This window comes from Hyperoodon ampullatus (assembly GCF_949752795.1).
Source record: "Hyperoodon ampullatus genome assembly, chromosome: 5".
NCBI classification, from domain to species: domain Eukaryota; kingdom Metazoa; phylum Chordata; class Mammalia; order Artiodactyla; family Ziphiidae; genus Hyperoodon; species Hyperoodon ampullatus.
Genome location: NC_136918.1, coordinates 126,260,557 through 126,266,945, shown reverse-complemented (window position 1 = coordinate 126,266,945; position 6,389 = coordinate 126,260,557). Strand labels below are relative to the sequence as shown.

The following is a 6,389-nucleotide window of genomic DNA, read 5'->3' as shown; positions in this document are numbered from 1 at the left end:
GCCTCAAAATCTCCTTAAAGATGTGCTTCTAAGGATGGCTAGAGAACTGAGAAAAATGGCGTCATTTCTGATACGAATTATTGGAATGGTCAAGTTATGCAAAATTCATCAAATCAACCACATCCTCATTCTATTTCATCAATATAAAGAGAAGAACATAAATTGTTTTTAACCTGGAGTTTTTCATATAGCAATATCCCCATAATAATAGTAAAAAAAAACCTAAAAGTTAAAATTAAAATGTATAATAAATTGATCTTTGCTTTGGCAAATTTGAAAATAAAAAGGTTATAGGTCAACATAATTTAAAATGGTCAACATGATGGCATCCTTATGACACCTCAGCAGAATCTTGATACATCATCAAAGCCATAGTCTTTTCAAAGATGGTTTATCAGTTATCTCTTTATTCTTGTCCTGTAAACATTCACATGCTCAACAGACATTGTGTTGCTACTATAAAGCCTGCAAAAATTTAAAATAAATAAATAAATAAAAATGGTGCCAAAGGAAAAGCATCAGATTGAAAAAAAGAAAAGATGAGTTAAACAAAAGTCATACAACTATATGAAATTAAATCCTGAGGGTATGCATTTAAAACACTTGTAGCCACGGCAAATATACAAGGTTAATAAAGCTATTCACTTACTTAAGAAATTTCAAATTCTGGATTATATTAATCCAAAGCAAGGTTTTTATCTTGATTTGACACTGGATACAGCATATGAGGAAAAGAAAATAAAGTGGAGTCATTTGCCAGTGTTCTTTGTTTTCCATATCCATTGGTTTCAGAAATCAATAAAGTTGCTATATTTACAAGGGATGCATCAAAGATTAAAATAGCAGAAGATAATGCAGCTGCATTTGCAGAAGGAGCTAATCTGATTCAGAAGATTTTGAATTATAAAATTCATGCAGATTTTTAAGTGGCTGTTCCTGAAGGAATGCCTGAGATTAATCCATTAAAGAAGAAACTGAAAAAAGGATCTTCCAAGCTTATTCAAAATTCCATTGGCCATTACATCCCCCCAATACTTGAATTACTTAAAACTGGGCATCGGGATTCCCTGGTGGCACAGTGGTTGAGAGTCCACCTGCCGAGGCAGGGGATGCGGGTTCATACCCCGGTCCGGGAGGATCCCACATGCCGCAGAGTGGCTAGGCCCGTGAGCCATGGCCGCTGAGCCTACGCGTCCAGAGCCTGTGCTCCACAACGGGAGAGGCCATAAGAGTGAGAGGCCCACCTACTGCAAAAAAAAAAGAAAAAGGAAGAGTTCTAAATATATGAAATAACTCTCCACCTTCCAAGATGATATCCCCGTGCATTACATTTTTTTTATAGAATAATGCCAATGAATTGTAACTTCTTTTGTCTTAGAATATAAACTTTCTAGCAATGTCAAGATTTTAGGTACAACTGGGAAGTATTTAACTTGTTATTCCACTGAAATGGAAAATTTTATTAGGGGTTAGTTCTCTTTCACAGCAGAGAAGTATACAAATTATGCTGGAAAATATGGCAAGATTTTTCACTCAGGACTGAATGAAATGAGACTGCTGTTGCAGAAAAGTACAATCCTGGTACAAACCTAGAAGGCTTTAGAGGCCCACATTTGATTTTCTCATCTTGCTAAGTAGTCTTCAATCCATATATTTGTTTTCCCTGTCACTTATAATGAAGAAGAATGTTGCTCAAGATGACCTGAAGAAGTAAACTGACTCTGATGTTATATAAAAGGAATGTATATAAAACAACTGTTCATAGAAAAGCATCTGTTCTGGCAGATGAGACCTAGAGGAAACACTACCTTCTGTGCTGCTCTGAGAAGATAAATCGTGAACCAGCATTCTCAGGAGAATTTCCAGTTACTTCTTTTGAGACAAACACATCAACCCAGAAGTGGCTTCCCAACTCACACCTTTGCTGGCCATACAGCCTCACTTCTCTTCCTCCTTTGTGTTGTCATTTTCCTAAGTAACCCTCTACTTTTGCTGGGTTTTTCTTTCCCTTCACTGTATGCCCTCAGGAGAACAGGTAATAGGAACAGGACTGAAATCCAACTTTTACAGATGTTTTCATTGAACACATAAGTGTCTTCCTTAGCTATGTGTCATATAAAATATATACTAACTCTAAAATAATTGTCAGAAAACTCAACCTTTCTATTAAGTGATATTTTCACAAATAATATCAGATATCAATTTAAAAATAATTTGACCTTTCTGCATGTACTTAGGGCACCCAATGAATAACTAATCATTGATTGTGAATATTTTTTTCCCACTCTGAGACTATTGCTAAAGTGACAGCTATCACCTCTCCCCTTGGAAATATGGACCTTCCCATAAAAAATACACAGCTGTCCAATCAAGAAATGCCATGTGCCTTGTGAAGAGGACTTTAGCTTTTTCCATATCTTTGTGTGTTTATGTGTGTGTGTATGTAAAAATGGATTATTATTACTCATTATAGAGGTAAAAGTGGTAAAGATTTAAACATTTTACATAAATTGAATTCATGTTTATGTGAGATTTTGAAATTGAAGGAATGTATAAAGAAAAAATCATAAAAAATCCTAAGTAGAGATAACCCTTTGGATATTTTCTCACCTAGTTATCCATTCTCTCTGTGTTCTCTCTAGTTTCACTTCTGTTCATGTCAAATTTATATTAAACATAAACATCTTATGTATTGATTATTCTTCTCAAATTTAATTTAAAGGTTACACATTCTGTACGGAATAACAAACAACTAAATTTTTTCAAGCCCTCAGTTTTAGACATTTTAAGGTTATTTTCATTGTAAAAATAATTTTTGAAGACAAATAACTAACAGTCACTCTGAATATGAACATAATCATTTTGTGAGTGCATGAACTCAGTATGTAGGAATCCAACTCCTCTCTGGCTGATAAAAAATGTTAACCAAAATAATTCCAGTTAAGTATTTAAATAAAAATCAGATTAAATATATCAGATTAAATAGGTAAATTTAAATATGTAACATAACAATGCTAAATCTTATGCTGGTACTCTTTAGACTGAAGATATGCTAGGAAAATTAAAGTACCACAAGAAGGAATTATTTTCAATACTTCATGAAACGTAATTCAATTTGAGAGTACTATGTTTTATAATGAAATTTAAGTAATCGACTGCTAATCTTGCATTTCAATGAATTCGAAGGTAACCTACTTTAGTGAGACGAATACAAATTTTGTATTGTGACAGCAATGATCATGAGTTTCAGTACTATACTTTCCTTTGGGAAATTTGATCAAATTTCTTTGATTCTCTAAGGATCAGTTTCCTCATATGGATATCTAACTGAATACTTTTTATGAGAATAAAATTCAAAAAAATTCTGAATACTTAAAAAAGGATTTCTTCATTGACTGTATATTTGGTTTATTCACTCAAAGAAAATGATTCATGACACACAAGAAAACAAGACAACTCTAGTCCTTGTACCCTTTATTCATAGATATTTCAGATAATATACCTTTTTTATTGAATTATCCAGTTCAATCTCACAAGACTTCCTTTCGGATTTATGTGTGTATGCTGATCTTTGTAGATGTATACCTTTGAAAACATTTTATCATATTTATTGATTCATGAACTAATCAGTGTCATGAATAACACATGCATTTGCCATATTTTCCACTTGGATAAGTACGTTTACTTTTCATGTGACCTCAGATAGTGTTCTGCTTGTCTACCCCTGGGGAAACATTAGTGCCAGCTGGTTCTATCTAAGAAAGGACAAGATATTGATAAATGGAAAGAAATAGAGTTCATAGTAAGTAGTTTTCATGTACCATATTTTAGGAATTGATTTCTTCTGGTGTCTTTTAGTTATAATATCAGCAATAGTTTATGTACTTTAAATGTAATGCTAAATATAATTTTTAGAATAAATTAGTTTTTCTATTACAACTGTTGACTGGGGGGTGGTGGTTATTTCCACACTTAGACATAGGAAAAAACACATTTCCAGTATTATAGTGATCTAAAGGTGCTGAAACTGATCTTATTAACATTGTGTTTCTGCCCTCTGTTGTGCCATAAACTGAACATGAGTATACAAAATGTAGACACCCTTGGGCTTCTGGACAACTACAAAAGTCATATATATATATACATATATATGTATATATATACACATGTATATATGGTCTCTTCTGATTATTTGTGGTAGCAATGTTCTGTAGAGTCTTTATGAACACCGAATTAGTGAATTGCTATTAATAGTAAACTTAAACATGTCGATATCCTACAATCCAGAAATGTTTCTCCTTAGTACTTCACTCAAGAACTCTTGCACATTTACATAAAGTTCATTTATATAAAGTCCATAAACAAACAACATATATATATATATATATATATATATATATATATATATATACACACACACACACACACATATATGTTTTATGTACATATATACATATACATTTCTTTTAGGAACACATACATCAGTGTCAAAAGTTCAAAAAAGATAAGAATAATGCTTAATAGATAATTCAGATTCAGAATAACATTTATTCTTGGGGGTACTAGAGTGGAGAAGGAAAAAGAAAGAACTGCTAACATAGAATTAGTTCTAAATGGGGCTTGAACTGTTATATATTTAATGTAAGTTGGTCTAGTTTAGTGCTTAGAAGGACTATCTGTGTTTGTGTCTTAGTCAGATTGGGCTGCTATAACAAAATACAATAGACTGGGTGGCTCATAAACAAAGAAATCTATTTCTCACAGTTCTAGATACTGGAAGTTCAAGATTAAGGTCCCAGCATGGATATTCTTGGTTTGCAACTGGCACCTTCTCTGTATCCTTCCTAGTGCATGGGGTTAGGGATTTTTCTGTAGTCTCTTTTATAAGGTACTAATTCCATACATGAGGACTCCACACTTATGGCTTAAGAACTTCCCAAAGCCCTCACTTACTAATTCCATTACAACAGGCATTAGAATTTCAATATAGGAATTTTGAAAGACACAAACATTCAGACCATAATAGTTTATATTTCAGCGTTGGTTCAATAAGTGTTGGTTGTCAGAGTGATTAATATGTTATAGGTCTGAATCCAAAATATATCCTTGGGATGTATGTAATTTACAATCTTTTCCAATGTAAATATCTTGAAATGATAAGACAGATATTGATGAAATTAAGAGAATTTCAGCATATGCTTTGTTGATAATTTTAGAGTAAGGGTGAATTTTTTGACTTTTTTTTTCCTTAAAAAGTACTTAGGAGCAGATAAATTGCAGATTTTCTTTGCTATTCTTTAGATTCTATTGGAAACTCATTTAATGTAAGCTTGGAAAAAGAAAATGCAGTTAAAGGAAGAGTACTTGGGTATCATTTTGGCTTCAGAATTTTTTTTTAACACTTAACTCAGTCTTTTATTTGTTTCCACACATGGTGAAATTCCCTGATGTCCCATTTTCACAGACACGGAGGCATGGCTCACAGTGTTTTTAAGAGGCTTACATTTTACTTATAGATACTATGTCAAAATAGACAAAGAAATTGCTTACACTTGTGTTCATAAGCAAATTATTTGTTTTAAAAATAAATTTAAATATATTTATTACAATAAAAATGGCATAGTAATCATTAATTGAAAGATTGCTCAAAATCTTATTTTTTATATAATATTTTTATCTGCATTGATAGAAATTTAACAATATCTAGCTCAAGGAAAGGACATTCAAATTCAAAAAGATAGACTAATATAAGCTATATTAGTCTTTAGCTTTATTTTATTTTTTTTAATTTTTATTAAGGACTATGAAAATATTCATTTGGTATGGTAGAAAAAATATATATTATATCTTTCCTGAAGAAAGCTTAACACTTAATAAAACATTGTTTTTACTTTGAGAAAGAAAGCATACATCATGCAATATTAGCTCTTCTCGAATTCATCCTTTTTCTGTGACGTTTTTGGATATATTATCTTTTTGGGTGGTTTCCATCAAATTTTTTTTTTTTTTTTTGCAGTACGCGGGCCTCTCACTGTTGTGGCCTATCCCGTTGCGGATCACAGGCTCCGGACGCGCAGGCTCAGCGGCCATGGCTCACGGGCCTATCCGCTCCGCGGCACGTGGGATCTTCCCGGACCAGGGCACGAACCCGTGTCCCCTGCATTGGCAGGCGGACTCTCAACCACTGCGCCACCAGAGAAGCCCTCTATCAAAATTTATACATAAATCCATGATGATCCTTAAATTCTTGTTCATAGCTATATTATATGATGTTCAGTGTTTTACTCCTTAAAATTTAGAATTGTAAAATCAAGTCTAAAAAAATGTAAAATTCTAAAATGTAAGATCTTGTTATTTAAAGCTGTGTCCCTGGGAGGTTCATATTGTAT

General features: G+C 32.7%; 1 pseudogene across 1 annotated transcript in view; it reads left to right on the top strand.

Moving 5' to 3' along the window:
• The window catches only part of LOC307053819 (large ribosomal subunit protein uL1m-like), a 120,886-nt pseudogene that overhangs the window by 18,997 nt on the left and 95,500 nt on the right, over positions 1–6,389 (top strand). The window contains exon 2 of the transcript in view: positions 346–1,070. The product of the transcript in view is annotated as a large ribosomal subunit protein uL1m-like (transcript). The remainder of the gene's footprint in view (positions 1–345; positions 1,071–6,389) is intronic.